The sequence below is a fragment of the Homalodisca vitripennis genome, unplaced genomic scaffold (assembly GCF_021130785.1).
Source record: "Homalodisca vitripennis isolate AUS2020 unplaced genomic scaffold, UT_GWSS_2.1 ScUCBcl_12690;HRSCAF=22546, whole genome shotgun sequence".
Classification (NCBI taxonomy): Eukaryota; Metazoa; Arthropoda; class Insecta; order Hemiptera; family Cicadellidae; genus Homalodisca; species Homalodisca vitripennis.
In genome coordinates this window covers 1-9,122 of record NW_025788804.1, presented here as the reverse complement: position 1 = coordinate 9,122, position 9,122 = coordinate 1, and the positions used below count along the sequence as shown (strand labels likewise).

Below are 9,122 nucleotides of genomic sequence, written 5' to 3'. Positions count from 1 at the left end.
TTTAACATACGCTTACTATATTTAGTGCTTAACATTGTAGTGTTTAATTTCTTTAGAATATGCTTTAATTCAATACATTGAGGGGTAAGTCTCAGAAGAATAAACTGAAAAATCTGTGGTATGTCTTCTGGTTCTGAAACCAGTTAAGACATGCTCAGAAATAACCTCCTTCCTTCAAAAATGTTCCAATTGTAAAATCAATGCCACTATTGAGTCTCTAATACAATACAAGGTTAAAGTAGGTATAAATAAATAAGCAATTCCTCGACATCTTTAAAACACATGCAAACTAACGTGAGAAAGATATTTGGAGGAGGCCAATTCTTTTATTCTATAAATTGTTATCTTGACAACCCTATTTTTATATTTAAGTTCTTGTTGTGTTATAACGAAGGTTTTTGTCATGACAACTTACCCACTAAATTGAGCCAAAAGGGTCCAATTGCCCAAAAGAGATCATGTGATAATGCACATTCCTATTTAGTTGAATATTTCAAGATATGGATCATTGTTTCAATTACCATAAATTTACAAAAAAAACTGTTTATATTTAAAGGACTCAACCAATCCTTGATTCAGAGACCCAATCATTATTATTTATATATGATAGGAGAAAGGATTGTAATGTCAACAACCCATTTTTTAATTTATTTGATAAAATTAATAAGAAATTATTACAATGATCAGAAATTCAGAGGTGAGTGCCTTACTCAGTCGATATGCCAACACGCATACAGAAGGTGAAGTAATATAATTCTCAAAGGTCAGTTTAATATTTTGTTTGCTTTTATATTTTAGCAGAAGACAGTACATCTCAAGACAAGCACTAGACTTTGTATTGAAATGAGAGTTAACCATGAAATAAAACTGTTGATTCTTCAGCATGTTCCAGGTGTATCATGCATGTAGAAGATCAACATTCATCATGAAAAAGTAGGCTAATCTGAAGGGATTCAGCTATTTAAAAAGAGGATTAAAGTTTTAAAATCCACTTAATCATGAGACCTTAAATTTAAACTTTTGTTTTTATACCCTGCAGAAGTTTGCTGTCTGTTGTAAAAATGGTCCCTCAAAGATTTCTTGATACACAGTCGGACTGTTATTTCCCAGGACCATGAGCATCCTGGTGGCACATCTGAAGGCGTTTCTGTCCACCAGCTCTCCATTCCGCTCCTTCTCCACCATCTCTAGCAGTGTTGTCTGCAGAAAGTGCTGGAATACTCTCGAAGCACACCACCTGCTGATACATTTGTGGCAGTTCAATAACAGAAAACTACTGTTATCGTTACATCTTATCGTTAAGTTGTGTTACATAGCCTTTTGAATATAAAAAATAATTTTAAACTGAAAACCATGGAGCAACTGGAAATAATTTGAAAGAGGTTATTAGTTAAACTAACATTCTTCCTATACTGTTTTATTTTTTATGAGACTTTCAAAACCAAAGGGGGCTTCATAAATAATATTTATATCTTTTAATTGTATTAAAGTACCATATAGTGTAAATGCATACATACAAAAATTTGAAAAATTTTCAGCCAGTATGAAAAATTAGACAGGACAACAGTTTATTAATTGAGAAGAAAGTAGAATGGAATTTTCAATAAGGCCGTCTTCATCATTAATTAGTTTTTCTTTATTTCTATTTATGTATTAAAGTAATTTCCATTAGTTGCATTGGTTTTGTAACTTCTTGTATTAATTTAAGATTTTTATTTTGATATTGTGTGTTCTGATTCAATGCAGTGCTTGGCTGCAGCAGATATTTTAATTCATCCATATTTGGTGCGTGATAAATGCTCTTTGAATCTTGTACTGTTCTCGTTTGTCCAATATCATATTTATCAAATCATTACATCTGATTTTAAAAAATGTAATTTATTTCATTTGACATTTTATCTTTAGGGATTCTTAATATTTGGGATACTTGTTGTTAGTTTTATTGTCAAAGTTTTATTTGTATGTTTCTTTAAGTTTTGCATATTTGATTCAAGAAAGTGCTATACTATTGTGCAATTAAATTCTAGTTTCGTTGTCTTGAAGTGGCCGTAACGCTGTTCTATCTCTTCTAGTTTTTCTTTTCAATGATTTATACATTGTGTTGTGTAACCATTACAATATTAATTTGTTTGTAATTTAGTTTTTTTATTGTAGATTTTGTATGAAATTGGTGTAAATAATGTAAATACTTATTGTATAAATATCAAGATGTGCGTCCTAAAATTTTATAAGAAGCAGAGATCTTTTATTATTTGGCTTCCTGTACCGCATAACACGTAAACGGTAAAAAAATCTAATAAATCATGCAAAGGTAAACAATTAACAACAGCCCAACTGAAACCAATAACACAAACTGTTTACCTGATTTTTGAATAAGTTCAGGCCGAGAGTGTAAATGTCATCGAGGCCATTCTGTTTGATGTATACTCGGTCCATGTACATGAGAATGTCCCTGATCAATGGTCATGCAGGTCAGATGGTGCTCCCAGGAACTGTTGATCACATGCAGGAAGCTGCTGTTTAGGTTGGCCAACACTTTGCATTGCACCTGTTAAGGAAATCTTGGTATTAAAGGGGAATTGGTATTGTTTGACATTTAAAGCTAAGCTTACCCAAAGGATATTTAAGTAAAAGATGTGTGATTCGAGTTTACACAGGTACAAATTTTTTTTCAATTGAGTGATTCTTTAAATTTTGAGATGTTATATAGGACAAAGATGCCTTTAGCTAGCTTGCCTTCAATTTTGACTAATTATTCAATTCATTTCAGTCCAGGCAAAATCACCACTCATCAGCTCAGCCAAATTTTTCTAACAACTATATCAGTATCACCAGTGCATAGATCAAGAGTCCAATAATATTTCTAGTCCTGTTTTATTTCATCCAACTGCATATTTGTTTTCCAGGTTTAGTTTTTAAGTAATTAATCTCTCCAGAAAATTGGGGTTTTATTTGCATTGATAAACTATTACAAAATTTTCTTTTGCATTTAATGTTATTAATTATGTTGGAAAAAATTATACTGTAGAAGCTGCTTTCATATTGGATTTTATTATTATCTAATTTAGAAACTAACACTCCAATAATAAAAAAATCAATTTTATTTGTGTTTACAAATAGAATTAATTACTATTAGAGTGTTTGTTTTTAAATGAATAAAGTTTTATATTTTTATTCAGGCTCCTATAAAAAAATTCCTACAATAAATTGTTTGTAAATTTAAATTTTTATCTCACAACATTCTAATTTTTTTATTTCTAGTTCAATTTTAATATTGTAAACTTTTACTTACTTTAATATTTGACTCATTGTTTGTATATAGCTGTAATCCCCTATTATTTTTTTGCTGAACAAATTTCTTTAAGATTTTTATAGTTTATAGATTTATAAGAATGTACCATAAATACTCTGTTTTAATCAGAATATTTTCCTGTATCTTGACAATCAGAAACAGGACGTTGTGCATTTTTAGTATTTGTTTGGGTTTGTGGAAGGCTTTGTGGTTCTTAGTCAAACCCCCAGTGTGATAGACAGAGCTTGGCAATGAACCAAGTATTTTCCTTGAATAATTTCTCGCTCATGCACAAACAACTTTACAAAATATATTTTATTTTAAGCACACTTTTTGGTTACACATAATTAATTACTGTTTACTTTATCCAGATCAGCATAAAATGTAAAAATGAAACATTTGCTTCATCTATATACAAGTTCTTGATCACTGTATTATGTGGTATATATGTAAATTGTTAAGAAATTTAAATAAGCTTTAGCGTAAAACAAACTGATCTGGTGGTCTATTCTTAATCAATACTGACCATAAATCTTTTGTGTCCTGTTGGAATTAATTTATCAAAGTTTATGTGAAAAATAGTTAAGCAACTGTTGTTGTAATTCTTTGTAATATAGCAGAATGTAAATATTTGTATTATATAGAGTTTTATAAAAAGTACAAGTTATTTTTTATTGGATTGAAGTTTTTAAATTTGTATGTACGTTTGCTTGATTATTACTTCTCTGCAACAGATATTAAATATTTCCCCAAACATTGAGTGCTATTTTTTGCGTAGTAAAATGTCAACTTTTTGTACCACTGTAAGTGTCCCTCAATATCTTTCTCAATGTTACAAGTTTATTTAAAGCGTGATTTACTGTGAGTTGGAGTGACATAGTAATTACAGGACAAAAAATGTATATATATATATATATATTCTGGGTTTTGGAAGCCTTTTGTTAGGAAGCCTTTGCATTTGGAAGCCTTGTGTTTGGAAGCCCTGTATTTGCATCTGTGTCTTGGGCACTTGAAAAGATTTAGATGCTTGGTTTATCAATTTATATTATAAACTTAGAACCCAAAATATATTTTTGTATCAATCAATCTGAACTAGACACAAGAAACATAACAGAGGATCATATTGTACCATGAGTCAGTAATTAGTTCATAAAATGCAGGATTAGCTCTCTATGAACTAGTCCTTGTTTCAATTTATTTATAAGTGATGAGCTATAATGTACTATACCTTCATATTTATGTTATTACTCGTTGGATGATGATGAATAAGGGACAATTACTTGGACACTCTCGTCATCATATTTTTGGTAGAGCTTAGACACATTGATGTCTGATATCTTAACGAGAGAAAAGGGACATTTATTTCTTGAATTAGGGAGCACCTCTTTGTAAAAGTAGTATTATCCTAGGTTGGCTCCCTCAAAACAGGACTGAATAAGGGGGAAATATTTTTAAATTTCTGTAATCCTATAATAGTATGTTGACAAGGGTTTTGAATTTTTGTGCATAGAATAGAACCTCTTTAATCCGGTACGTTTAGGACTCGAAGCTTGCCAGATTAAAGAAAATTCTGGACTATGGTGGTTATTTATAAAAATACCAGGAGTCGTATAAAAAATTACAATTTGGACAAAATCTTTTACTGTATGTATTTATTATTTAAACATGGGTTATTTAAACAATATAAATCAACATATAAGTACAGGATAAATATTGAAATGCTTTTTTTAAGTACAGTACATGATGAAATAAATTTGAATACAGTATGAAGTTTACTGCTCAGAGCGTAATGCGTTGTGCCTCTTGAGTGTCGGAGGTAACTGTCGAGTTGATCACTTTACAATTATCGTTGTGAAGGCAATTCTATAATTTTTGTCTATTGCCGTTGATTGCCGGATTATAGACAATTCCAGACTATAGAAATGCCGTATTAAGGAGGTTTTACTGTATTTCTTAATTTAGTGTGAATAATTTAAGATATGATAGGTTATAAAAAATATAAATTTTTGTAATTTATATATCCCAGATAATTACTTACTTTAGATCTCAAGTGTTGAGATATAACATCTTGGAGTCCAGAGTACAGCACAGATCCGTGTTTGTGCATGACAAGATAATAACCATATCTGTAGAGTTCTTCAAAATTTAGATTTGAGTGATGCTTCCTTTGAATTTGTTGAATTGCACTTCTTAATAATTTCCACAAATTATCTGCACTTTTGCTATCCATACACTGTAATTAAAAATATTATAAAACAGAATATCTTAACATTATACAATGTATAAATCATGTTAGTTATTTTAAAGCACAAATTAGACAATCTGTAATATTACAATTATTGTTGTCACAAATTAAAAAATGACCATAATGATCCCCTTTGTTTGTTTAGAAATCTAGTAAAATAAAAATTCTGATATGTAAAAATTGCTTATACAACTGTTTTAAAATATAACTGAATGCATAATACTATGAACTTACTTGTTCTTTATATTATCCAAACCAATTATGTATGTAGGAGAGTCTGCATTATGAAAGTGGTATAAACCTAATTGTATTCCTTGGTTATTAGCTCCATACATTTATAATAACCGATGGGACTTAGGTGTTTCATTAGAATTATTTAGTAAATTTGTATGATCAGTTCATACACATAAACAAAGTTATGTATGCAAAAAAAATTTATAAAAATGTATGTAAAAATAAATTTAGGTTAATGTTGGATATTTTATGTGTGTAAGTGATGTGTAAACAATGCTTTAATGAACACCTGTTACTAACAAATTACCAACAGGCATGGTGTTGCATCATAAGCTAATGACTTGTATTTATTTTTACACATTTCTCTCTCTCACTATTATTTTCACTTAAGCCAAAATATGTTGTAGTTTAAAAATGGGGAAAATACATGACATATGCATACAGTGTGAATTGAAAGTATGGATATATTCTGTTTAGTTTTTAATGAATACAGATGGAGGGATGGAACTCGAGACACCTCTCAAAATGGGATTTTGGGCAGGCGGCTAAAAATTTTCAAATGTAAAGACCCATTAAGTGACACCTCATAAAAGAAAAAGAACAGTGGAAACTAGAGCTTTCCTCTCTCAAACCAGATCACAACTGCAGCTCATTGAAATTAATTAAGTTCAAAGCATGGATGGATCCTGCTCAACCTTCAATGGACAAAGATAGAAAAATAAAATTCAGGACACCCTTATAGGAAACAAAATCAAACCATTTCCCAAAATAGGGTTTTTGGGAGGCAGTTTAACATTTTTTTGTGGGGGTCACATTAAAACAATGTCTATAAAATGAAACCCCAGTGCATTAATGAACAAAATAGTAGTGGAAATTAAAACAAAAATTATAAAAACTGTGCAATAACCATTATTGAAAGTGACTAAAAAAACATTTTTTGAATATAAACATGAAGGTTTTTTGTAAAAACATTTGTACATTTTAGAAAATAAAACAAACAAATTATTTTTGTTTGTTATAAGGTTTTACTTTGAAATTTGTTTAGTTTACTTTTCAAAGTAAACTAAACATTTTATTTTTAATGTCAAACAAATCCTAAATTAAAACACAAAAATAAATCCAACTGCATATACATTTTGCATGCAATGTACTGAACAAGAAAATATATAATAGTATGTACTGTACTTCAATAATAAACATTCTATACAGGTTTTAACGATGATGTGCACAACTAGTAAAATAATGTCAGACATTACTAGAATTTTAGCAGCCAGATGTAGGGTTAATACCTTCAGGTGTCTACCACAGTCAATGTGTTAAACTACTATACAATAACTGTCCAACTATAATATATGAAGTTAATATAATCTCATTCTTAAATATTAGAGATGTAGCCTCGAAAAGTGTTTGATAAAAACACAATATACAATGATAAACCTTTTCAACATTTTTTGATAAATTTTATTTTGTACAATGTAAATTTCGATTTCATTCTTAAAAATGTTCAGTGTTCTTAAAAAGATCAAACTATTATTCACTAAATCCAAAACAACAGAATGTATTAAATAACCTTAGTAATATGAAGACTTCATGCCTATTTTAGAAGATATCATAGTACAGAGTAAACAGATGTATAAATGAAATTGCTATTAACTAATAAATAACACAATAAGAGACAAATTGAAATATTATTACGATAAATTAATCATGTAAGGGGGAAAATGTTTAAACTGGTACTTTAATTTTGCCATTTTGTTCTAAGAAATATAATTTAGACCAGTGGAAACATCTTTTCTTGGTTTTAAATTTATCAACCACCAAAAAAAAAACTAATTCATTTCTGCACTTGTTTATTCTACCAAAAGCTAATTAATGTGCTGGATGAAATACAGATGTTCATTCCCATTTATAATTGTTTACAATAAATTATTACAATTTAGTTCATTTACATATAATACAGTGTTCATAAATTAAAATAAATAAGAGGATATAGGTAAAAAGTGATAATTTTTTTTTTATATTGAGTAAAATATTTATATTATAAATACAAGTTTGTTCTTTTACAGTGTTTATATTTGTCTAGAAATGTGATCTCTTTGGGAGAAGTATGAGTCAACTGTACTTTACTACAGAATGGTAGCTGAACCTGTTGAGCTCTTCTAAAAAGGTTTTTGTAGCGACTTTTTCTTGTGTCCATATCATTAAAATGTTATCTATAAAACGAAATAAACAGGTAGGCTGTCCTCAAGAAAGGTTCTTCTAATTTACCCTGATGATATTGGACTTTTGGTCTGAGTTAGAGTCAGCTCAGGTTCAAATCATGTCTATGACCGTAGCACTTTTATTAGTTACTGTCGACCTTGTACTATACTGACTATCCTCCTTGCTGTTTGATAAGTGGCCCATGATGGCAGGCAGAATGTTAAAAAGGGATTGGGCCTCTCCTTTTTAAAATGTAGCTAGGTTAATTGCACTTAATTAATTAATTAATGCTCTTCAACAAGCTAAAGATTGGTATTCAGCCAACAACCTTATTATAAATGAAAATATAAGACTCAAAACATAATTTTTACATACAATAATAATTTAAATTTAGACGATAAACTACATTAAACCTGTTAAGAGCTCTTGGGGATTGTACTTGACAGTAAACTTAGCTGGAGGCCACATGTGGAAGGTATCTGTAAAAAACTTTCTAGAGTAATCTTTCTCCTACGTAAACTTAAGTACTGTGTTAATTTTGAAGCATTGTTAATGACCTACTTTGGACTGTTTCATATACACCTTTGTTATGGTACCCGTCTATGGGGCAACTCTGGTGCCTCCAAAAAAGTTTTCTTGTGGCAAAAAAAGGCAATCAGGTTAATGGCGGATCTTTTTAATCAAGAGTCCTGCAGACAGTCTTTTTGTAATTTTAAAATAATGACTCTTGCTTGTATTTATATATATCAGAATTTAGTGTTTGTTTAGAGAAAATATCAACACCTTTATCTCTCATGGGTTAGTACATGATTATAACACTAGGTTTCGATATAATCTTGTAGTTCCTCAAGTAAGACTAACTCGGACTTATAATAGTTACCATTCCCAACAAACTAGATTATTCAATAAACTACCATTAGCTATAAGAGAACTACCGATTAATAAGTTTAAATTAAGGATTTCAACTTGGCTTAAGACAAAAGTTTTTTTATTCTGTTGACGAGTACATGAAGTGCAACATGTTTGATCTGTTACAAATACATCTGGTTAATGTAACTAAATTAGTAGTAAGCAAAAAGCCCTTGAGGCTTAAGTGTATGGCAGTAGGCCGCCCCAAGGGAAAAAGAAAAAAAAAAGCAGAAGGTAAAA

The 9,122-nt window shown here is 29.8% G+C and overlaps 1 long non-coding RNA gene across 2 annotated transcripts; it reads right to left on the bottom strand.

Annotated features, from left to right (window-relative positions):
- Nucleotides 1–1,217: 1,217 nt before the first annotated feature.
- Nucleotides 1,218–6,048, bottom strand: LOC124375037. Of its 2 annotated transcripts, none has more exons than XR_006923641.1 (4): nt 5,772–6,048; nt 5,331–5,525; nt 2,362–2,548; nt 1,218–1,240 (listed from the first exon to the last, which is right to left on the bottom strand). It is a non-coding gene; the product is annotated as an uncharacterized LOC124375037 (long non-coding RNA). The 2 variants fall into 2 exon arrangements; XR_006923642.1 differs by having other exon boundaries at nt 1,218–1,237.
- Between the last annotated feature and the right edge of the window lie 3,074 nt (nt 6,049–9,122).